Here is a 26,659-nt window from a genome sequence, read left to right as displayed (position 1 = left end):
CAGGAGAGGATGAAAGCAAAGGTCCCTTCAAATAGGAAGAGAAAGTAGAAAGAATTCTATATCAAGAGAAATTGAAAGTAAAGAAATGAGAATGTGGGTGAAACCTGAATCCCTAAAAGGAAAGATTCCTCAATTTCCTGGGTTTCAAGCAGAAGGATGTGGTGAGTGAAAGCAAAATGATTAAACCCTTGAAGAAATCCCACATCCCTCAAAGGTTGAGCAAGAATCCAAGATCCTCTAAGTCAAGGGCGAGTCCCTCCCTCCCCCTTCCAGAGAACTTTTGGCAATGAAGGAGACATTTTTGATTACCACAATGGCAGTGAGGGGTTGCTACTGGCCTCTGGCATCTAGTAGATAGAAGCCAGGGATGCTACTAAACAATCTACAGTGCGGAGGGCAGTCCCCCACTACAAAGAGTTATCTGGCCCAAATTGCCAATAGTGCTGAAATTCATAAACACTACTCTAGTCTGGCGTTCTGCTTCATTGCCATCTAGTATGGGGCTGTAGCATACATGGGCAAAGGGATTTTTCCAGATAGATTAGCCTGAAATGTTATTCATCCAAATTTGTGACCAGCGTAACAAAGTCCTTAGTCAGCAGTAGGAGCTGAAAGCCCATTCTCAAAAGATAAATTCTTTCATTCAGCAAATGTAGAGCGTTTACTCAATAAGCACTTGGCCTTGTTCTCCCCACTAAGGGTACAGCACTGTCTGAACCTGCCACACTTGGTGGAGAAACCAGAGAGACAGAGTACAGGGATGGGGCCACTTATTCCACAGAAGGACTTTAGGGATGTTTTCTCTGAAAAGTTGACATTTGTAGAGGTTCAAGGAGAGGAAACAGCGAGTATAAATTTCCTGAGCAGAACTGTGCTTGGTAGGTTTGAAGAACAGCAAGGAGACCAGTGTGAATGGAACAGAGTAAATGAGAGGAAGGGCGGCCGGAGATCTTGCTTACAGGTGAGACCATTAGGGAACTGTTGTCTATTGTGAGAACTTAGGGTGTTTTAGTGAGTAACATGGAGAGTGATGAAGGTTTTGAGCACTGGAGTGACGTGATATAATTTGCGTGTTTAAATGATCACTTTGCCTGTTGTGCATAGATTATGAGAGGAGGATGGGGGAGAGACTGGAACTGGTCTCGTGTGGCAGTAAAAGATGTGGTGAAAGTGGTCTGATTCAGGATATATGCCAAAGGTAGGGCTGTATTTGTTGACAGATTGGCTCTTTGACAAGACTCAGGATAAATCTAAAAATTTTACAAGAATAAAAGAACAGAGCTGTTATTTGCTAAGATGAGGGTGCTGTAGACTGCTTCTGTCCCCCCCAAATTCCTATGTGGAAATCTTAATCCCCAATATGATAGTATTAGGAGGTGGGGCCTTTGGGAGGTGATTAGGCCGTGAGGGTGGAGCCCTCATGAGTGGGATTGGTGACCTTAGAAAAGAGACCCCAGAGACCTTCTTTCCTCTCTCTCTCTCTGACAGTGAGGATACAAACCAGGAAGAGATTTCTCACCAGAAACCAAATTGTCTACCACCTTGATTTTCAACTTCCCAGCCTCCAAAACTGTGAGAAATACATGTGTATGCAGTCTGTGGTAATTTGTTAAAGCAGCCTGAGCTGACTGAGACAGGGAGAGACTGGGAAGGAGCAGGTTTCTGTTTCATTTTCTTTTGTTTTATTAGGGGGTTGGGAATTTTGTTTTCAACATATTAAATTTGAGAAGCTTACTACATCTAAACGAAACTGTTGAATACAAAGTTGGCTAAAGGAGTATGGAGTTCAGGAGAGAGATCTGAGCTGGAGTTACAAATCTGAGAGTCGTCAGAATAGAGATGGTATTTATAGCTATGAAACAGGATACTCTCATCTAGGGTGTTGATTCTTGAACTACCTGTGGTGAAAAAACAGGATTTCATTCAATTCCTCAAGGATTGATGTTTCGTCATAATTTGTGTGGCCAGTAGGCAATCTTCACAAGGGAGTTTGGCATTATCTGAATTGGACTATACCCTGTTCAATGACACAGTCCGTGGATCAAGGTCTCGGATGTTGCAGCAGTGTGAAATTGAGAAAAATGTTTCCAACCTCTTAATCCCAGTATCTGTAGTTTTCTTGTTGAGGACAGGTAAAGCCAGTTGTGGTCCAGAACCAGTCCACATTTTCTATTGAATTTTTTGCTTTTTAATATGCGATTGGATTGATATGATTCAGAATCTCCATTTTACTGTGTAAAGTAGACATATTCTGAGTACTGGAAAATATTCAAATACACATGCAAAAATTATGTATGTACATATATTTATACATAGCTGTATTTAATTTAGCAAATGTTAGCAAACATGGTACACACCTTAGTATAAATACTAAAGAAAGAGAAATGTTCTGGAAATAGTGGACAAAGAAGATCTGAATTTATGGGATAAATAACATGAGGTTATTAATTCAGCCACATGATAAAATATTCTATAACGCAAAAGGATTGTAGAGAGACAAAGAAAGAAAAAGTGAAAAATGGAACTTGTATGCAAGAAAAAAGGGCTCAAAGAGTAATAAATAGATTCCCTCAGAGTTCTCATTGCTAAAAGTAGGAGAGTAAATTATATAATTAAATGTTTTTAAAATAATTGTTTTTAGAACACTGATACACTCAAGCATCTAGTACAACTGACACCATCTTTTAGTTTTCAACATCGAATCCAAGTAAGTCCCAACATTTCAGTTTTGATTGTAATATATTCATCAAATATTTAACTTAAAATTTTTCCTATTGAAAATTCCATAAAGGATTTAGAGCACAGATACAATTTTAGAAAGTGCTTTTGTTTGATTCATCGCCTTTGGCTTTTACTTTATTTTTCAATTTAAAGTCAGATTTCATTTTGTAGGACATACATTGGGTGTTCAATTATTTATGATATTGATATACTGTAATATATTCAATGCTTTCCCTGTGTATGCATCCATCTGCTCAGAATATCTGAAAAATTACATAGAAAGCTATTTTTTAATTGCTTTTGCTGTTTTTTGTTTTTTGAAACCAGATTATAAGACTACACATAGATGAGATATTTTATTCTTAGTAAATATCTGTAAAGAATTTTTTTTTTAATTTTTGTTTATTGCAGTAACATTGGTTTATGACATTGTAAAAATTTCAGGTGTACATCATTGTACTTCTATTTCTGCATAGATTACATCATGTTCACCACCAAAATACTAATTGCAACCCATCACCACACACATGTACCGAATTATCCCTTTCACCCTCCTACCTCCCCCCTTCCCCTCTGGAAACCACCAATCCAATCTCTGTCCCTACGTGTTTGTTTATTGTTGCTATTATCTACTACTTAATGAAGGAAATCATATGGTATTTGACCTTCTCCCTCTGACTTATTTCACTTTGCATTATACCCTCAATGTCCATCCATGTTGTCACAAATGGCTGGATTTCATCGTTTCTTATGGCTGAGTAGTATTCCATTGTGTATATATACCACAGCTTTTTTATCCATTCGTCCCTTGATGGGCACTTAGGTTGCTTCCAAGTCTTGGCTATTGTGAATAACTCTGTAAAGAATTTTTATCTTGTTTTCCATGAAAATATAAAACTTCATTGGGCATATGGTTTTTACTCAGCAGTAATTGCTAAGGCTTGTGTGAATTAAGCACAATCGAGAATTATTTTATCTGTATTATTGGTCTCTGTATATTTTGGTAAATAGCTGTGGTTTGCACTAAATGAATTTTCCTGTCCTTTAGCCTCGGTTTAAAATCTTCGAAAATAGTCTTTTATTCTACCAGAGTGTTGACAGCATGGGCCAGAGATAAAGCAATTTTATTACTGTTATTATTACTTCTATTTTAATCAGAACAGCATTTATTGGGTTCTAGATTTTCTGAAAGATAGTTTTAGAATATAAAATAAAACACTTTATTGAGAGGCTAGGGGGTTTCTTTGTTCATTGAATAATGAGCTAATATTTATTACCTGTCTACTATTGAAAGGGATTATGCTAAGCACTGGGTGAGTAAGACAGTCTAGATTCCCAAGAGCGTCAGAGCAGGGAGAAGAGAGAGCTCAGTGAGCATGTGAGTGTAATGAAATTCAGTAAGTACTACGTGCTCAGAGAGCAGTATGTATAGAGTACTCTGTAAGTTCTGAATGAGGTTCAGAAAAAGCTGACAGAGGTGTTACCTTAGTGGAGTCCGGGGGGGTGGGGACATAGAATTTAACCAGAATGGACAGGGAGATATGTATGTGTGTGTATTTTGGTGGTGGGGGGTGGTGAAGTGGGGAGGGATAGGGGCAGGGACAGGAGATAAGATTGGAAATACAGGCCAGGGCCTAACTGGATAAGGTCCTATCAGCCATTCAAAGAAATTTAGATTTTATTCTAGAGAAAACTGAAGGGCTTAGAGTGGTTGGGGATGGGGAGAGGGTGGAGAGTGGAGGGATGTCACATAAATAGATTTCCCTTTTGGGAGGATCTCTAATGATGAATTGAATTGCAGATGGTCAGGACTGGAAGCAGAAAAGCTTTGTAGGAAATTATTCAACTAATTTGAGTAGACCATGAAAGGGTTTAATATTCTTATCTTTTTGATAAAGAATAAAGATAAAGAATATTATCTTTATAATAAAAGATAAAGAATAGTAGATCTAGTCTCGAGATACTATTATGACAGAATTGACAGGACTTGGTGATTATGTTATAGGACATTATTGGAAAATATCCTGAGATCCAGCAATCTCCTCACAGTGTATTTTAGTAAACCTCGTTTTTTTAGTTTTGAAAAGCCATTTAAGACTTACAAACAAATGGTACTGAAATTACAGGTTGAATTATCTATTTGTGAAAAACGACTAAATACTAAATAAAAATGTAATTGATTTATAGTTGGTTATTTGAGAATAAGTTTAAAATAGATTAAAACTATTGTTTTCCTCTAATCTCCCCCCGTCCCCAGCCACAGGCACATCTATCTTCAAGGGATTAGGTGGTGGTTAATACCCAAAAACTCCATCAAGGGGACCACTTTGCTCTTATCATAATGCTCCATTGCTAAGAACTTGTTACAGATACTCGGTTCTGACAAAATTCCCGTTGCTGTTTCCTGCTCCTAAGCTGACTCTGGGTCCTCTAGATGTCAGCATTGTGTATTACTGAGACAGAGCAAACACCAGAGGACCTGTCCTCTCCCTTAGCTTTTCTGCTTCCTCTTCCCCCAGCCTGTCTATCTGGAGCTGGTTGGAGACTCTAGAGAGTTTTACACGGAGAGCATAACACAACTATAACTATTGCACGTCCTCTGCTACAACTCACCCTATTGTATCGGGCATTTTTAGGTAGAAGTGAACCTAGTTGCTAAAGTGAAACCCCAGGTGCAAATTTAAAACAAGCGCCACAGAGTCACAGGTTCAATGTAGGGAGAGTGAAAGAGAGAGCGGTCAAGAATGAATCTTGGTTTCTGGCTTCTGCAACTGGGTGCTCTACTTCAAAGTTTTCAGTACAGAACAGGAACAGGTTTGGGGTCTGGTATGGGACATCACAGGGGATGGGAGGGAATTCTGCTTAAGTATATTGGTTTCAGGACCTGAAGTAAAGTCCTATAAACTTGTCCCATGGGCAGTTGGGTATGTGTTCTGGAGCTGAGCAGAGGGGATTAGAATAGAGTGAAATTTGGAAAGTCAGCAACATATGATTGAGGCCATGGACCTAAATAAAATTATTCAAGAAGGATGTGTAGAATGAGAAGAGAAAGCAGTGAATGAGCCTTTAGGAAATACCAACATTTTCTGGAAAAGGTGGCTACACAAAGGAGGCTGAGAAAAGCTGGACAAAGAAGTTGGAAGAAATTCAAGAAGATATTTGAGGAATCTGGGAATGAAGGAAAGTGTTCGGTGCCACACAAATGTCAAATAAGTTACTCTCTTAAATATGTTCATTGGGTTTACAATGAGATAACAGAGGATTTGACAAAAACAGTTCAGTGGAGTGTTCGTGATGGGAGCAAGAAGGTAGAAATAGCACATGAAAATAATTGGCCAAACACTATAGTAAAATAAGGGGGTATTTTTAAATTTAAGTGCTGTACATTGTTTTTCTAGACAATCCTCAAAACATCTTTACAATGCCAATAAAACTGATCTCTAATGGTGTGTCAGTAAATCTAGACTATTAGTTTTCAGTAAAATAGATTGTTTTGGTTATTGCTGTACAGCAATCTATCCAAAATTTAAAGGCTTGAAATTACAACCATTTTATTGTTTCTCATGATTCTGTGAGTCAGGAATTTGCAATGATTTAGTGGAGTTGGGACACCCAAGACAGTATCTTCATATATTTAGTGCGTTGGCAGACCTACTTCTCTTTGTAATCTCTCCTTCATGTGGTCTCTCTAGCAGAATAGTCAGATTTCTTATAAAGGTTCTTGGGCATGCCCAAAACACAAAAGTGGAAGGGGCCAGGCCCTTTTAAGATTTAGGCCTGGAAAGGGCACAGTGTCCCTTCTCCTGGCATTGCATTCCATTAATTAAAACAAGTCACAGACTGAATGTAGGAGGGGACCACACATGGTCATAAAGACTGGGAGGTGTCGATCATTGGGGGCCATCGTGGAAACTAGCTACCACAAAGATGAAGATAAACATGTTCTGATATCTGATATTTATTTTTTTAAATGCAACTTGCAACTATAATAGGGTAGTTTATACAATCAATAGATCATTTAAAAATACACACACATACAGACACATAAAAACCCACCACAGGTTTCATTTCCTTAGGCAGTAAGAGTTTATTTTTAAAATACCAATAACAAAACTGATTTAAAATAAAGTGCCTGAAACTCTCAGTTAACCAGGAAAAGCAAATAACTCAGAAAATTCTCTATCTTGAGAATATTAATTGATACATATTAGATCCCATTCCTGAGTGATTTCTTTTCTCTATATTTTTATACTTACTAAGTAAGAAATGGAAAATAATAAAAATATTTTAAAACTTGTACCTTTCTGGCTAATTTCAGTCACAGTGGATAATCTCTATTTTTTATCCTTCAAACCTCTAAACCTTCAGAAAATATTGTATAGATTTACTAAAATATAGAATAAGATCATTTCTGAATCAGCAATAAGTTACGTACAGTTTGTAGTTAATTTTGCATCTCAATTTTTTAATGATCTTTCAAAACGAATACAAGGGCTTCCACGTGTCTTATTATACGATTAATTTTAAGGACCATTACTTATGAGCAGCTCTAACTCATTTCTGGAGTGCTAATGAAATTTATACATCATAAGTCATTTATAATTGACATTCACTAAGTTGTGCTCCTAGATATTAAAAAAAATTATACATATCTTCCTTAAATAAAATTATGGAAAAAAACTGATGCATGCTCTAAAATTTCTTTTTTAATCTCCAGGGAAACATATAAAATTCTTGAAAACATACTAAACTTATACCACTACGTTTCTTATAGACTTGAAATAAGGAGCCTAACTTGAAAATTTCACTACAGTCAATCGATTCTGCAGGGTGGGTGGGTGGGGCTATTGACTTGCTGAGATACCGCTTCAGTATTCGGCACATGTGTGTGGTGATGAGTTGTAATTAGTATTTGGGTGGTGAACATGATGTAATCTATGCAGAAATAGAAGTATAATGATGTATATCTGAAATTTGTACAATGTTATAAACCAATGTTACTGCAATAAACAAAAAATTAAAAAAAAAATAAATAGCTGCTAGAGATTGTCATTACTGATATGTACTAAGAAAGGGCAGAGACAAATTTGTCAGGGAAAACTTTGACTCTCAAAGGTTTCCAGAGCAGAGGTATTTCCTAAAGGCCAAGAAAAAAAATCTGTTGTATGTACAGAGCAAGAAATCAATGTGCAAAATCCAGTTTCTGCAGGAAAGCTTTATTATTGCTGGATTTTGACACAGAGATCTCAGGCTGGTGGTTCTCAGTGTTCATAAGCCACAGACAGGATTGTTTGACCCAATGTTTTAAAATATTTTTAATTTATGGCCAACATTTTAAAATCATGATTTTTTTTATACTAAAATTCTGATATCAGGAATCTCTTAAAACACCAGCTTATTTGGCAACACTGGCCTCCAAATTTACAAATAGTCCACCTCATTCCATTATGTCAACAGCCTTCTGATGTGTGTTGGCATTTGATTTTGAGACCCTCAACTTAAAGAAAGAAGTGCCAGAAAAATTATCTGAAACTTGAAAATAGGTAAAATAGATCATTGGGTATTATCTCATTGCAATGTTGGGTTTGATTCTCTGTTTACTAGGTTATTTTACACCTCTGTGATGGCTGAGAGGAAGACAGTGACTTGTAGACTTTTGTCTACTAGAGATACTCTCGAAAATTGAGGTTTCTTATGTTGAATATGAAACTAATTTCTGTCCAGTGGAACAGATAGCCTGAAAGTTTATGGTTTATTTCTCTATTAGACATTACCCAGTTTTGTATCTCACTCAAAATTATTATGTTAATATACATTTATTAAATACTGTCTATATACCTAACTCCTTAAATACACCTTAGCCCAGTTTTAATATCTTAAAAGTCTCATCATTAATTAATAAGTTAAATAAAATCTTTGACTAGTGTTTATTTTATATTTGTCTAGAAGTCATAATTTTACCTTGGTAAAATTATCCTTTAACAGAAGGAATTAAGCCAATTAACCCAGTTATCAGCATTGTTTAAGTAAACGATTATGTTTTCTTACTGCACTTTGCTGGGGTTTAATTTCTATTCTACTTGATATCGTTTGGTTTGTCAATCAGTCAACAAACTTTTATTGATTACTTTCTATGAAGACACAGTCTAGCCCTCAAGAGTTCTAAGTATAGTGACTGAGAAATAGTAAGATAATAATTATAATAGAAAATGTTCAATGTGGAGATATAGCGAATGAAGGAAAATTGTGTACCTAAACTGACTGTGGGGGCATCAGAGAGGCTTCCTAGAGGAGATAATAAAGGGACTTCCACATGAGGGATGAGTAGGTGTCATCCAGGTAAAGGAGAGAAACAGGAAGTCATTCTCGCAAGAGCAAGATGCAGGCATTGCTTGGAAGGATATGTGCAGGTGAGGGGCAAGTGGGGTGATAGTAAGTGAGCCTTTCATTTGTTATAGTTATAGAGAAGCAAAGAGTAACAGATGAAGTTATTTATGTTGGATATGTAAATTAATCAGTCTGAATTCCAGTTGATTCTGCACCCTGTTTCCCCACTCTGAAGCTCATTTTGTTTCCTAGACCTGAAATCTATATTTATGGCATTTCATATCATAATTTATCTCAATAAATTACTTTAAAGTTGGAGAGAAAAACTCAGTTCTTGGAGGAAGCAAACTGATCATCTGAGATATTTCTTGAATTCTTAATTCATACCCAGATCTACAGCAAATGTGAAAATGCAACATTATATAATAAATTCTCCACAGACAAATAGTTTAGTAAATCTGATTATGTTGAATAGTTATAACCGCTAATGTGGAAATGGGAATTTATTCTGCCGGGACTAGGTATTCAAAAGAGCTTTAATCATGTCCTTTGGAACCAAGAGATATTGGGTTAACTTTTGAAATATGAACAATGTAAGGGTATCCCATAGCATTTCACTTTTCAAAAAAGGAGAAGCTGCTTTCTTTGGAAAATTATATGTGTCCATAATGCTATTACATTCATGTAAGAGCTATCTTTCATCTAGTAATATTTTTATAAGTTTCCAAATGGCTCTAAATTCATTTATATGAAAGGGTGTCAGTCTTGTGTTTTTATGACCACAAATATACATAATTTGCTTATGAGGTTTTATTGTACTCGGTGCATACAGCTCCTGCATCCTTTCTCATTATTTATACCTTTAGATCATAGGTGAATCTCAGTAAAAGTCAGTCAAATGGTTTTGATTTGGAAGACTTTACAATGTAAAGAGATGACTTGAAAGAAAGAAAAATAAAAGCTTAATACAGTTGGATAAATTGTAAATTTCTTGAAGACATTAATCTTAAGCCAAAATTTTAAATTTAGAACTATTTGTTCTTTTTTCGTTATAGTATAAGAAGTATTGCAGTATAAAAAGGAAAAGCTATTTCCCATAGATATGATTCGAAGTACAATATAAATACCAAAGAATTATTTTATACTAGTTTCAAATACCTAGGAGCATATGGTAACCTATGCAAGGAGTAATTGCTCACAAAACCACACTGAGACTGACAATTTCTATAGTGTTTTCAAACATTTCTTCAGAATTCTCAACTACTCAATTATTAAATATTCTTAAGTCAAGGTCAGCCATCAGCAAACACAATACCTTCATATTTATTGAGCACCTATTATATGGGAGCTGATGGGAATATAAAGACAACCTACATGAAAGTAACAGTTTTCTTCAAAAAGTCAGACAAGTAAATTAAATATTAAAGAACATTTTACTATCTGCTGTTATAGAGGTCTGTACAAGGTAGTAATAAAAGCAGAGTGAAAGGCAAAACACTCTGCAGAGGGGAGGTACAGCTGAAGAAACTGTTCAAAGGTGTCACTTTAAATTGAAAATTTTTTATGGTGAACTACAGAGGTAGCAGCATTCCAAACTTGGGAACTTGTATGTGTAAAAGATGGAGTTGTGAGAAAACAACTAGTTAAAAGAACAACGGAAAACACATGAAACATAGAGTTAAAAATTGCTAAAGCAGAAGGTACAAGATGGATTGGGAAAAGAAGATTAATTTGGAAATATAAACTGAGCCAGATTTTGAAGGGTATTGATTCCCATATAAAGCAATTTGGCCCTTATTTTATAGACTGACCTGGGTTAAGGAACAGTTGCCCAGAGCACTAAAATATCCCAAAAGCATTAATATGTCACTGGAAACTTAGGAGACAGAAAAAATATTGTTTACTTTATGCCCTTTCCAGGTAAATCGTACAAGTGTTTGGAAGAAATGGTTCAAAAAGTTGCTTGGTGTAGAGAATGAGGTCACCAATGGGTCATAGTTGAATGACAACAACTGGCTTAACCACCTTTGGAGGTGAGCTACCAGTAGTGCTTCCACACAGTTTCTATAGACAGTATCCACCATCTTCTCTAAATAAATAATCAACAAATATTTCAAGAACATAGTTTAAAGGATAGCCAAAATATTGAATTCTCCTAAATGTTCACTTAGCTTGTTACCATCTGTCTTCCAAAAAATGGAAGAGGTCGCCTTTGACATCTTTTTACATCTTGCTTTAGGGCTTCTTCCTCTAATGTCAGCCATTTGTTAGCTGATAGGAGCGTAATGTATTAATCCTCAACTCACAGGCACACAAATAATCCATGAAGATAGAAACGGAAGATGGTAGGAATGATTTTTAGATTCCTTGAAGACTATGTTCAAGAGACAGGTAGTAAACTGGTTATGGTGTCTGCCTACCCAGTCTTCAAACATTTAGCCATCATTCATTAAACTTCTTAAAAGACAGGAAGCTAGGCACATAGGCGGTCATCTACTCCGCCCACTTAGAAAGGTCTTTTTCTTAACCTGTACATGCTTGTGCTCCAGTAGAGAGGAAATTTGTTTCCCTCCTGAAAAAAAGAATGCATATATATTACATCACTGCGCTTTCTGCTTCTGTTTCTTCAGCATTATAAAATTGCCCTGGAATGGATCTGTCGGTCAAATCTATAAAATCCAAAGCCCAAAATTAAGTAAACTTAATGTATTAGGTTTGTATTAGGAATGTATTAGGATGTCCTGGTCATTATTATAAAACAACATATGAAATAGCTCATCATATAGCAGTGTTAGGTAGAAAGAACAAAGGAAGCAAAATATCACTTTCTCCCAGCACAGAAATAGATGATACAATGCAGAAGGTATGAAACAAATGCATCTATATTAACTATATACATATCAAACCACAAAATCCTTTATGTGTAAAACATGTTTATGGGCAATACATGTATTTTTCCCTACTAATTTCTGACACTATGATCTATGATAACTTTACATGTGAATTTATATATCTGATATGTTTACAAAAACATGGGTTTTGTTTCTGCATATCTAGATTAAAATTTCAATGTCTGAGTCCTCAAGAAACTTATATTCAGAAGTATATACTTGGAATATTTTTGTAAATAGTCACTTTATTCTCTAAAACTTTATAATTTGTATTTTACATCTTCCTGTCTGGCAAGATGTTTGACGGATGATGGCTAAATGTTTGAAGACTGGATAGGCAGCCACCATAATCAGTAATACTTTCTCATTTCTCATCTCTTAACTTGAGATAAAAATATCCTGGTGAATTAAAAATGACCACAAATTCTTTGACACCTTCCCATTGAGAGATGGAGTCTATGTCTCTGCCTCTTGAACCTGGGTGGGCTCTGTGACTGCTTTGACCCATAAAATTACTGTGTTGTGGGAAGTAGCACAAAGCTGACTGGCTAGACCTAGGGGGACCTCTGGGGAGGCACACATGAAGAGGATCCGAGGGGCCAGCTGAGTCCTCAGCTGATAACAACATTGACTCGCCAGCCGTGTGAGGAAACCTCTTGGAAGAGGCTCCTTCATTCCAAGTTGAGCCACTCCACCTGATGCCACATGAAGCAGAAATAATCCATTGTCACCAACCCTGCCCAAATTGTAAATGCATGAGCAAATGAGTGTTGTTGTTTCAGGCTACTAACATTAGGGGTGGTTCATTATGCAGCAGTAGATAACTGGGAATCATATTTTTGCCAAAAACATTAATAGATGGATAGAAGTGGCAATGCGGATTAGAATGGGTATGAAGTTTATGTAAAATTATATCACAAACATTGTCAGCAATACAAAAACAGTGATACTCAGAAGAGGGATAAAAAACAGGTACAAGTTCTTGCACCAACTTCATAGATAAGTTGTGGCTTCCGGGAATTCTATGTTTACAAGGATTGTTATGACAACTGGTTTCAGTGGGAAACCTGATTATAATTGATTAGCACATGTATTTGTTATTAACAACCTTTAGTGATTTACCCATTTTGGATGTTGTTATATTCAAGTTAGGAAATCCCCTATAAAGTCATTGTACTATAAAAAATAATTCACTAGAAAAATAAGAACAAAACTATTAAAATTCATTCAGACATTTGGACTTGCCAAAGCAATATATACAGTGGATATTTCAGCTATGCTGAGGATTTTCATGAAATTTATCTTCTGAGTAATTTCTGACTTTTCTCACCTAAGATGTTACACATTTTCAGCTAATGTACTGGGTAAAACTTTGTACAAATCAGTCTTTTAATTCCAGAACTAATATCAATTGATGATGTCTGATCACAGTTGAACACATTGCTGTTAGGGCCAGTAGTATGTGAGTGAGGTCCCCCAGGTTTGAAACAAAGTCATTGTCATTTCCAGAATGTTCAAAAACCTACAGAAAATTTTACATTTAATGTAAATATCAAGATTCATTTCTTTTGCTTGGGTTTATTGAACTTTTTTTAAACAACTTTTGTTAGCTCATGTTCATCAGAAATTCTGATTGGAAGTTATACATGCTTCATTAGCAAAAGTGGAAAATTAATTATAACTTAATAAATGAGATTTTATAGAAAAATCTTTCAAAACACAGTATTTATGGGTGAAATTGACAACATAAGCGGTAATTAACAGGAAAGAAAAATTGGAGCTATTTCTGTGTTGAAAAGACAGTGCCTAGAAGTGAGGATGAGCACGTGACCCGGATTCTGCATCTTTTCTGCCTTTAACTGTCTGTGGGTTTTGGGCAAATCACTTCACCCCTTCATCTATCTTCTCATTTGACAAGCCAGGACAGTGATTCCAGACTTAACTCACCATTTTTAAAAGGCTGAAATACAACAACATGCAAAATAAAATACTTTAGAGATCTGAAGACGCCCCATGAATGTGTACCTGTAGAAGACAAAACCTGGGCCCTACCTTCCCACGTCCTTTTCTGGATATGAAGAACTTTGGGACACAGGTGACATTTTCATCTTTGCTTCCAATGAAACTTGGAATTTTGGAAGGTAAAGGATGCCGTGGGGTATGAATATCTGGCTAAGCTGCTGGCTGGCAGCACTTAATGCAATCTGGCTTTTTATCTCATGAATAAACCCCGAGTGATAGGCGCTTGGCTAGGGCACCTGAGAGCTTCTAATGAGGAGCAGAAAGGAAAAGTCTGCCTGGAGACTTGCCAATTTCATCAGTAAGACTCAGATCTAAATCAGAACCAGAGAGAGGGGAAAAATCCCAGATAAAATTGTACAACCAGAAACCAAGAAAGACATGAGGAGTAATGAAGAAAGCATAATCAAGACAGACATGCCCAGTAATTTACATGTTAGTATAACAGGAAAGGGCTTCAGAAAAACCTTCTATGGGCTCTGCTGTCTAAATACTAAGAATACGTGATGAAGAACAAAGTATTCTGATTTTAATAAAGGGATGTAAACAGAAAATTATAGATATAATCAAGTCTCAGTGATTGGGATTCAGCTGGAAATTGATAGTGGGAATGTACACTTTATTTAATAGGAGAAGTCCATTCAGAATGAAACAGTTGATTACAGATAATTTCTGTATGGAAGAAAAAGATGAGAGCATCAATTCAGTTTAAAAGTGCAAAATTAGAAGCTGCTAGAATTGGATTAAAAACTAGAAAATAAATATTTATGGGTCAGGCACTCCACATATTCTCCCATATTATCCTCACCACGTGTCCGTGAGGCAAGGATTAATGGTCTTACTGCACACAGGAGTGCACACATGTGAATAGTTAAGACATCTACCAAAAATAATTATGGTACTGCATTAGTTTTGTTTGTCTTAAAATTAAACAACGACAACAAAAAACAATAGAAAAGTTAGGAGAGCAGATTTTGGCAGCTTTGAATGTGAGGTTGGGTGATATTCAGGTATAAGAAATATTCCTAATTTTTTGTAAAAACTGGAGAGAAGAAGGGAGAACTTTAGAGTCAGAGGAATTCTGAAAAATTAGGAAAGTAGCATCAGAAAACTATGAGACAAACAAACAAACCCTCCTTTTGCTTCTGGCTTTAAATTATTCTTTTTAAAATCAACTTAGATTTTAGGGTTGAAGAGTACATTAAGATATAATTCATCAAATTTTTATAAAGGCAGCCAGAGGAATATTGGATTGTTTACAAAATCTTGTCTTAGAATAATTCATACCTTAATGCATTTATTCTTGAAATCTGAGAAACATAAAGGGAAAGCACACACACACACACAAACACACAGAGACACACACAGACACACACACAACACACTCTATCTCAGGGAAAAAAAGCATAAGGAGGTATGACAACTTGTATCCTGTGCAAAATAAGCACAAGTATTACTGAAATGCTTAGTTTATGATTGTTGAAAAAAATCTTTTCAGTGACAAGTCAGTTGTCAAAACACTAATAATAAAACATAGTCTAATATGGTAATTAAAAAATGACAGATAGAATCACTTATGTCTTCCCTTTGGCTCTTTTCTATCCCTGTTCAACTATATTGCTTTCCTTGCAAAAGGAAGTTCTGAAGGCAATAAGAATAATTGCTGCAACTTCCCAGGTAAGATTAAAATCTTAAATAATTAAAGTTATCCATTTATATTATCTACATTTATTTATTGCTCCTGCTTTGTTTAGGGGAGAGTAGAGGAAGCAGCCAGATTCAAACAATGGCAACATGTGTGCATTTTTACATAAGATATGTAAGGGTTTTTGTTTTGCCAAATTCTTAACACTTTTGAACTCCAGGCAATGCCATACATTTAATCTACCCATGCATGACTTTCCTCCTGGAATTATTGTTTTGTATTTTTCTATGCAAAAGAAGAAAAAGCTATATTTGATAGAAGCTGGAGGCTTTTGTTGGAAGGATTAACAATACAAACAGCCAAAGATGTTACGGGAAGCATTAGCATTTAGAAATGAAAATATAATTCCATTTTATTTACATTATTTCTACTTCCCCTGAAAATCATTTTTCCCCCTAATAACCACAAAACCATTCAGCACCTAACTATTTGAAACATAGTGTAGTTAACATAACTAATTTAACTATTTTGTACATTTTTTCCATGCAAAACATTATTCTGAGGTCGTGAGTATGATGATACATAGACACGTAAAAAAATCTCACTAGATCATTGTTCATAAATGCTCTTCTGAGCTTATCAAATGCAGTGATTAAAAGATCTCCTGTTACAGGGTATATCTGATATTAAAAGTTGAAAAAGTTTTTAAGGAAACTAAGAGAATAAATTATAATCTGGCCCCAAGTTTTTAGAATCATCATAATTATTACACTTTATTATGAGCAGCACTCTATCATTTACAAAGCACTTTGCTCTCTGCTTCCTCTCCCTTTCTCCTGGACATCGTCCATGGCATGCCACTTCTCGTGCTCCAGGGGGCCCTGCACTCCCCCATCCCGATGGTGCAACATCTGTATTCATCACCCGAATGTGAACCTCACAAGTATGAGACCTACCTAAAGGGGCATGGTACTCTCCATACCTAGAATACTGTCTGCCCCATAGCTGGGGCTCAGTTAGTACTTACTGAATTGAAATGTCTCACTGAATTCCCAGGACAGCACTACGAGGCTTACAGATGCCCTAGAAGATAAGGCACTTTGATGGCACCACACAGACAATACATATTTTTCCATTCTTCTATTGCTCCTTGTCAGTCTCCCTCTCCCTTCCATTTTAGCTGCAATAGAGCTGCAAATATATACAGTGCATGAAAGGAGCCATCTGTTCATTTCTGCTAACTTAGTTTACCCTGAAATAATCTGATAATCTTTCCTATTCACACATAGTTATTATCAACATGGTCTATATATAATATGCAAATCTTCTATCTGGAAAAAGTGAATTCAGGTCAACTGTTGCTCTAATAGATGTATCTCCAGTGCCTCCAAAAACTTCTGGAGTTAAGTAAAACTTCAATGAAATGTTTACTGAACCAATGAATGAATTTCTTTTGATATAAATTATGAAATAAAAAATTTCTACAGCTGTATTCATATAAGGATTAAATGACAGCATTCAGGGGATCTATTATTTTATCTCCTGAATACCTCTTAGTCACTTCTATAAAATTATTTTTACAATTTGGTCTTATTTCTTCCAACATAATATGGAATCCTGCTTCATAACTTTAATCAATGACTCTGTGACTCTTATTACCCTTGCCCCACGTGCATTACCTGTTCTTACGCTTGAAAAACTGAATTTTAAAACTTTTTAAAGGCAGATTTATCACTAAAAGTTAGTAGTGTCCTCTTTAAATTCAAATAATCAGAGTAAATAGATTGATTTCTTAAGGCTTAAACTCTTCCATTTTTAGCTTATTATTTTTGTAGATACATAGTAGTACCTTTCCATCAAATGTCACTTTCCTCTTTGGAGCCACAGTCCCATCTCTTATCCTGTTATATTAAGCCTGGGGGTCCACAAAGACAGTAGGTGATACCTAAGATATCACCTATTGATTGTTGAAACCTGATCTAAACAATGGGAAAAAATTCTATAACATAAAGAAAATAGGAATATATGTGCACACATGTTTTGCTGTACATTTCTCTTTATCTGTGGACTCTGCTATCAACTGAATGTTTGTGCCCCTCAAAATTCATATGTTGAAGCCCTAATGTGAGGCTATTTGGAGGTGAGTTCTTTGGGAGGTAATTAGGTCATGAGCGTGGAGCCCCATGATGGGATTAGGGTCCCTAAAAGAGGAGGGAGAGAGTTAGCCCTTTCTCTCCACCATGTCTGGAGACAAAGAGGAGATGGCCATCTGTAAACCAGAAAGAGGCGTTTCACCAAGGACCCGGCCTTGCTGGCATCCTGATCTCAGACTTGCAGCCTCTAGAACTGTGAGAAATAAATGTTACAGCAGCCTGAACTAAGACAGGGCTCATAGCTTAAAAGATTATTTTCCTTTAATTCCACTCTTATATCAAAGTTTAGGTTAAAAAAAAAGTTTAGGATCTACTTACTATTGACACAGAATAGTGCTAGAAATGAAGGAGGTTGATAGGGAATCAGATAAGGAAAAACAGGGTTGCACATACATTATTTAGCTTAGTTTAAATTATGATATGGTATAGGACAAAGAACTAAATAACCTTTTCCCATTCATCAATAAAAAATAATGATTTTTTGTAAATTGTAATTTCAGGTTATATGAGTGTCTGTCTCCAGAGGAACGTAGACAATGGTTAGAAACGCCTATCTTTTAAGCATGTGGTATGGGCTTTATAATATTGACTAAAGGAACGTACACTTAGCCCTATGATTTTACTCATTCATGTACAAACATTCATAGGTATTCAGATCCATAGAATTCCAATAAGTTAACATATAATTGAGTCCTTTTCATGAAAGCAATAATTCACAGTATTCAATAAAAGAATCAGTCGACAAAATATGGACTCAACTCTCTCTTTTGTATTTATGGGGTTAATTTTTATAACCACAAACAAACAAAAATGTAGGCCATACAATATGCTGTCTTTGGATCCAGTAAGTGAAATAGACAACTAGAAGTACCCTACTAGCTGAAGACTGCCCTAAATTAGGACACTGACAGATACAGGAAAAGAATTACTCATTCTTGTAGAGTTTTTATTAGCTCTGCTTCTCGGCTCTACGAAGCAAGTTAAAAGGGAACTGGCTGGACACCTTCCTCTCCCATTCTTTTGAAACTCTTTCATACAATTTTAATTTCCATAAAGCATTGATTGCCTAATTTTATCTCAAATTTACTGAACATCATAGTGACTGGGCCACTAACATAAATATTAACGAGTCTGTTACTGGTGTAATAATAATTATGAATTAAATGAATGCTTCAATTAAAAATGTCCTATTTACGTAATTAAATTTCATTGAGCATGAGTATTAATCAAGATAGGTCATGAACTACGGCTTGTTACTTTCAAAAAAAGCTATTTGAAATAATCAATGATGCTTCAAATATAGATGAATTATTTTACATATTAGCAGAAAGCAGAACAACCTTTGGTCTTTTGGCAAGAGCCATTATTTTTCAACCATTCTGTCCTGATGTTTTTAACTCTTTTAGAAATTATTCAACGTGACAGGATGAGGTTTCATAAGTAAGGTATGTGCATTGGCAGCATGTGGTTATGGGTTTGAGGGGAGTGGAGCAGACAGAGAGGCAGGGACACACACATTTGCTGAATTCCTACCAATTTTTCTCTTCATTGCTGTGAATTCCTAAATTAAAATAAATCCAGTTGTTCTGAGAATTCATATTCCAATGGGAATAATAACTATCTTAGTACACCTTCTCTTGAAAACTTAATAACTAGAACTTTAATATAGGTGCCGTCCTGGTGGCATAGTGGTCAAGTTCATGTGCTTTGCTTCGGCAGCCCAGGGCTTGCGGGTTAAGGTCCCAGGCGTGGACCTACACACCACTCATCAAGCCATGCTGTGGCAGCATCCTGCATACAAAAAATAGAGGAAGATTGGCACAGGTGTTAGTTCAGCGATAATCTTCCTCAAGCAAAAAGAGGAAGATTAGCAGTAGGTGTTAGCTCAGGGCCAATCTTCCTCACCAAAAAAAAACATTTAATATACAGAAAAACCTTTTATTTCCTGAGAATTGCCACTAACAACTAAAGAAAGAATAATATAATTAATTATAAAAAATTATGCTAAAAGCTTAAACATAATTTTAAAAATTATCTGTAAAATTATTGGAAACACCTATATAGGACATGCTGTGCAATAACACTGAAAAGAATAATATGCTATATTCCAGCTTTAAAAGAAATAAAGAGTTTGAAAAGGAAAATGTACAAACATATTCATGGTTGCAATAAAGTTCATTCATTTTTTTAAATTTATTTTTTTATTCAGGTAATATGGGTTTATAACATTATATAAATTTCAGGTGTTACACTGTTATATTTTGAGTTCCATATAGACTGCATCGTGTTCACCAACAAAAGTCTAGTTGCCATCTGTCCACTGCACAAATGTGCCCTTTTACCCCTTTTGCCCTCCCCCCCGCAAAGTTCATTAGTTTATTACATGTTTATATAAAACAACTCAATAGTTATAGAAGTTAAACAACACAGTAAATGAATAAAAAGTACAGAAATCAGTTCACCAAGCACAAATCACAAATCTCAGTACCTTCTGGGGCAAAATTTTCACATATTTTGTTATTGTTTTTCTTTAGTTTTGGAACTATTCATATTTTCTATTTATTGTATCAATGTGTATTTATGTTTTTCAGAAAACCATCTCAATTAAAGTAATCAAATATATTAACCAATATTTTATCTTCACTATTTTGTAATTTCATGAGTGCTTTCAGTTTTTATTGGTTAAGTTTATGAGAAAACTGCAGTTTCTACAGCATTAGTTTTTTAATCAAATGTTTTGTCTTTTAATAGTTATTAATGTTTTTTCCTCTTCCCTTATAAATTCTTTCCTCCTACTTTTCTATGTGTTTAAATTCTTGAGTGAATACTAACTTTATTTTTTTAAACAAAAGCAGTTAAAACTAAGAATTTATCCCAAATAGAGCTTTAAGCATAATCCATAAAGTCCTGAGATACAGGGCTCCACGTTTCAAAATCTTTCCAATGATTGTTCAAATTTTGAGTTTTTATTCCTCCCATGATGGATTAGAGACTTATTTTTAAATACCAAAGATTTTTTGAGAGGAGTGGTGATGGTGATATATACATTTTCAATATTTATTTACATTTTCATAGTATTCTTATTCTCGAGGCATAAATATATGACCTGTATAATATCTGATTTGTAATTTGTCATTTTTATTGTTTGTGACTTAATAAATGATCAAGGTATGCTCAAAATGAAGATATATTCTCTGGTTTTTATGTCCAAGACAGGTTAATTTTTAATATTTTAAATAATATTACTTTCCCTTTTTATGTCATTGATTTGTTCTATATCAATATTGGTACATTAAAAGTTTCTATTCACAATTAATTTCTATAAAATTTCCACATATTTTACCTTTTTTGATGTATACATTATATGCCAATTAGTATATAAACTTTGTGACTTACACACATTACTTATTAACACTGATTTGGCAGTATAAAATGATCCTCTCTCTCCTGATTATTGCTTTTATGTTTTTTGTTTTTAAAATATTATTCATTCATTCAAGAAATATTTTTGAGTGCCTACTATGTGCCAGACACTCTTCTAGGTGGTATGAATTGGTACTGTCACTCCATAATATGTTGCTTTGTCATTTTAATAGATCTTTCACTATATATAGGTGTGTGTATATATATATGTATATATTTATGCATATATTATTTAATTTTTCAACACGTTCTGTCTTTTTCATTTAAGAACAATTTAAATTATTTTCATATCATTAACAATCAATGCTGTGTGGTTTTTTTTTTTTTTTTTGGTTTATTGTGGTAACATTGGTTTATAACATAAATTTCTATTTCTGCATGGATTACATCATGGGGGAGGGAGGAGGGTGAAAGGCATAACTAGGCACATGTGTGTGGTGATGGATTGTAATTACTATTTGGGTGGTGAACATGAGAACATGCTGTGTTAACAGATATTTCTGCTCTTACATTACTCATTGTGCTTCCTGTTTTGTGACATATGGATACTACTCTGCTTGCTTTGAATCACTAGTATTAAGTGAAGGCTTTAAGGATGTTCAGTTCTACTGCTTTTAAAGAACATATGTGGACCCATATTTCTCTAAATATTATGAACAATAAAACCACCTCTCCCCTAAACCCCTACCCTAGGCACTGTGATGAGGTTTTTATTTTCTTTCTTCCCAAATTTACACAGCAAACAGCTACTTTTGAGTCTTAGATGAGGTTATCTGGAATTACAGATTTAAAATTTCATTTCTATATTATTATCTCTTCCATTTGAAGTTTTCTATTCCAGAAAGCTTTCATTTTGTATTTAACGTACACACACATTTTGCAAAGTTTGCAAAAATTGTCTAGATTTAACCTACATCTAAATTCAATGTTCAGTTCAATCATTTTAAGCATGATTTGCTCAATCATATTTGCGAATTTTTACGCATCTTCCTGTGAGCTTCAGTAAGTTTTTTAGGACTTGTGTTTTTCCTTGGCTTTTGAAAATTGTGTAATATCTTCCTGTTGTTTTCACTGTTGGAACTACAAATTGGCTAGCTCTGGAATTACTGAATAGTAAATGTTTCCCTTCAAAATTCTATAGATCTCTCTTTATTATAATCTGTCATTTACTAGCGTGGAGAATTTTTGAATACATTTTTTAAAAAAAATTATTGAGAATTTATATTCTACCTTTCATTTATCTTGGTTGCTTTTATGTATTACATCTATTTTTTACAATTCACAAGGATGGTATGAGGTTAGTTATCATGATTTTTTTTTCTTAAAACAGAGAAAGCTTTCAATAAGAGCATTTTCAAATCTGTTTTATCCCCAGGAAAGATTTTCTAGGTTGTAAACCTTTCAAAAGAAAAAATCTCGTCTTATTCACTTTGTGTCCTCATAGCCTAGCATGGTGACAGCCATATAGTGGACCCAGATATGTCATTGATTCATATTTCTAGGATATCTTTGATTACTAGTATATCTTTCATTACTATTTTTATCCAATAATATATTTGGATATCTATCTGCTGCCCCTTGTACCTATTTTTTCATAAGTACCCTTTGCATTACCGATGAAGTCATAAAGTAGAACTTCATATCGTTTGTTTAATTTCTTCAGTATTTGTCTCCAATGTAGATTTATTCTCTCCAATGTAAATTTAACTCTACTTAGCCGGCTGTTTTAGGTTTTTTTTTCTATTTTAGAAATTCATTTTTCTTTAAGTCTATTCTTTTTATTTTAATCTCACCCTGATTTATCTTTATCTCTGTACCTATTTAACAGAAGCAGAGACTGCTATTCCTTAATTTCCACTGTTGTGAGACTTTTCTTTCTTTAAAGCTGCATAAGTAATGGAAAATTGGTTGAACCAGAATGTGTCTGGGATCATGATCTCACTGCTGTCATATTGGGGAAATCAATGTTTGTGACTCAAGAATATATGCTGACAAGCTAAACATAATCAATGATCACATTTGATCTTTCATCCCAACGTAGGGTCTTGATCCCCATCTCACCCAAAAGAAATAGAGGATGCCTGAATAGTTAAAGACCTCGATGAAAATCAGGCAGGACCTTAAGACAATTTTATAAACACAGCTTCTTTATTTTATGGTGCCTGGATTTCAAGAAAACATTGTGTTTGAGGAAAAAATTTGCCATGTTTAAATCTCAAAATTTTGAATGTCTAAGAAATATTAAACATCATCTATTTCTACACCCTGCTTTTATAAATAAGGCATGGAGAAGTAAACTTATGTCTATTATTTTTTTGACAAAACTAATATTGTTTTTTTGGATTTCCCTATAGCAAGTACATAGCATATATGTTCAGGTACTTTAAGATTTAGTGTCATGTGAGTAGAATTAGAATTGTTTCATATGATATAGATCCACTGGATGGCAGTTGAAAGAAAATAGATTTGGCTCAAAATTATGGAAGGATTTTTTAAAGAGTTCCTTGGAATCTAGTCAGCTCTAATAATTACTTGGCTAGTAATAAAAATAATTTCTTATAAACATGTCTTGAAAATTAATTTTGCTCACTTCATAGCTTCAACAGATTTAGGAATATCATTCAAATGCTGCTGGTTTATTATGCATACACAAAGCCAGAATTCTGCAAACATATCTCTGAAGACATTTCTGAAGTTATTAAGGCCTTGTGAATCTGAGGATAGTATTTCATCCCCTGAATCTTTTCAGGCATCAGGTTAAAATACAATAAACCAAGTCCTCCATGGGTATTGGGGTTTCAAAAAAATGACAAAAATCTTTTTCTCCTTCTAAAATATAAATGTGAAAACCAGGAACAACAAAGATGTTTTTACTTGAACACCTAATGGTCAAGAAGATATTAGAAAATATGTTCCTTAACTTCCTGGTTAGGATAATAATGGGGGAAAGCATAATATAGTGATAAAGAGCTCAATATCTGGCCCCTATGTACAAATCCCAATTCCATCGTTGAGCAGATGTTTCAACTCAGGTAAGTTATTTAAATTCTCTGTGCCTCAGTCCTCATATCTGGGAAATGGAGTACTGGCTTGACAGAGTATTTATGAAAATTAAATGAGCTAATTCCCATAAAACTCTTATAAGAATGTCTATAACATTGTTACTGCTCAATAAATATTACACATTTTTATTATTATATTATAACCTTGGTAGAAAGTATAAGAATTTATAAAAAATGAGAATAATGAAAAGTTGGTTCAACATTTCCTCTTTACAGTTTATTAAATATAATCTTAAAAAGTAACTTGAAAAAATGTTCACTAGCACACGTGATATATCACAATTGGCAATATTTTAACAAAACTGATGCACTTAATTCTAATTTTAAAAAAATGAGAATAGTTTTAAATGCCATCTAGAAAAGGATGGACGTAGAGCTCATCTTCTATGCCAACACCTGTCTATTGGTAGCAGTGACTAGAATTAATTTGTGAGAAGAGTTTTGAATTAGATCTACTCAAGTATGCAGTGATTGATGTGTGACGCCTGCCACAGGATAACGGACAGGCGGATGCTGGCTCAGCAAATCTATTAATGCTTTTGCTGGCCATTGTATTTCATTCAAAAAATATTTACTGAGCAGTTCCTACAAGCCTACCATGGTTCTTGGTTTGAAAATGTGATTGTAAGCAAGCCAAAATCCTTTCCTTCACAGAGCTAATATTGTGTTGGAAAAGATAGAATTAAACAAACGAACAAATAAAGTTCACACAAGATAAATGTTATAAAGCATAAAATCAAATAAGTTGTTAGAGAAAGACCAGGGATGCTCTGAAGTGACCAGCCAAAGGTGCTTTGAGGTGGTGATATTTGAACAAGGAGTTGCTGTGGTGGAGGTAGGCTAATGAAGATCAATAGGTAGACCAATGTGGTGTAAAGGTCATGAAGCAGGAAAAAGCGCATCTTCTCATGAGAGGGAGCTTCAGAAGGCCCATGCACTTACAGTTGAGTGAGAAGTGGGGAGAGCAGAAAAAATGAGGTGAGAGGCACCAGCCAACTTGTGAAGGGCCTTGTGACAATGAAAAGAGTTTGAGTTTTATTCAGAGGATAGAGTTAAACTGTTAAAAGATTTTTAACAAGAGAAGTGGCCAGGTCTGATGTATGTTTTTAGAAAAATCACTGCCTTCTAAGTCGTACTGAGATCGTGTATTGCTAACATAGTCTCAGGGCTGGCCTCATCTTATTAACAAAACCAGCAGTAGTACTCAGAGAGGGGGAGGAGGGCAAAATACTCTTACTCTGGATTTCCAAAATTACTGACAGAATGAATCTAGCATTGTAGAGAAAAGATAGTGCACCATTACTTTCTCCCTCCCTGCAATCTCCTCCCAGGGTTCTCCGGGGCCAAATTCAAGGAGAAGCTTGAGGACAAGGAAGTCAGTTAATGTAATCCATAGAGGTCAGCTCCTGGCCAGATATTAAGGTGAAAATAGTAAACAGATCTGGAAGAATAAATGGAAGATATCTACAACTCAGAGTAAGGTGGTGGACTTTGTATTAACAGATATCAAGGTTTATATTACAGCTAGAGATTGGCCTCTTACTTTCCTTTCTTGTTATTTTCTTTTTGTGTGTGTGTGAGGAAGATCAGCCCTGTGCTAACATCTGCCAATCCTCCTCTTTTTTTGCTGAGGAAGATTGGCCCTGGGCTAACATCCATGCCCATCTTCCTCCACTGTTTATGGGACCCCGCCACAGCATGGCTTGCCAAGCGGTGTGCTCCCGGGATCCCAACCGGTGGACCCCGGGCCGCCGCAGCAGAGCGCGCGCACTTAACCGCTTGTGCCACCAGGCCGGCCCTCTTGTAATGTTCTTGTCTGGTGTTGGTATCAGAGTTATGCAAGCCTTATAAAATGCAGCCTATTCTTTAAAAAGAATTTTGTTTTTTTCTTAGTTTAATTTTTAAAGCATATAGCCATTAGTGTTGAACTTCTATTTCACCCCAATAAATGAAGAGACACTGGTCCATGAACAAACAACACTAACACACTCCAAAAAAAACGTGAATTGTGTCGGCAGGAGCCATTTTAAAATGCAAGAGTACAGTTCTGAATCCTTTTCTATCTACTTTATTAAATACTTTATTATGAATTACTTCAAATGTATAAGAATTAAAAATGCTATATGTGCATCTTAAAACAATATGCTGAAGAGTAATAATTAATGAAATGTATACTATAAAGAGGGATAATTTGGTTTAATTGAAACAATTCTTAGCATTTCCAGCTCTCCTTCAGTCCAGGTAATGAACTGAGAATCTCCTCTAATAGAAAAACTATCAGAGAAGGTGGCATCATAAAAGGCAAACTGTTTTCAAATAATCTTGTTTCATGCAAAGTAAATAATCCAAATGGCACCAAAAGCTGTAAAATTTTTAAATTCCTTCCCTATATTTTTAATAATTGAAAGAAAATTACCT

The sequence above is a fragment of the Diceros bicornis genome, chromosome 3 (genome assembly GCF_020826845.1).
Source record: "Diceros bicornis minor isolate mBicDic1 chromosome 3, mDicBic1.mat.cur, whole genome shotgun sequence".
Lineage (NCBI taxonomy): Eukaryota > Metazoa > Chordata > Mammalia > Perissodactyla > Rhinocerotidae > Diceros > Diceros bicornis.
This window is presented reverse-complemented; position numbering follows the sequence as displayed.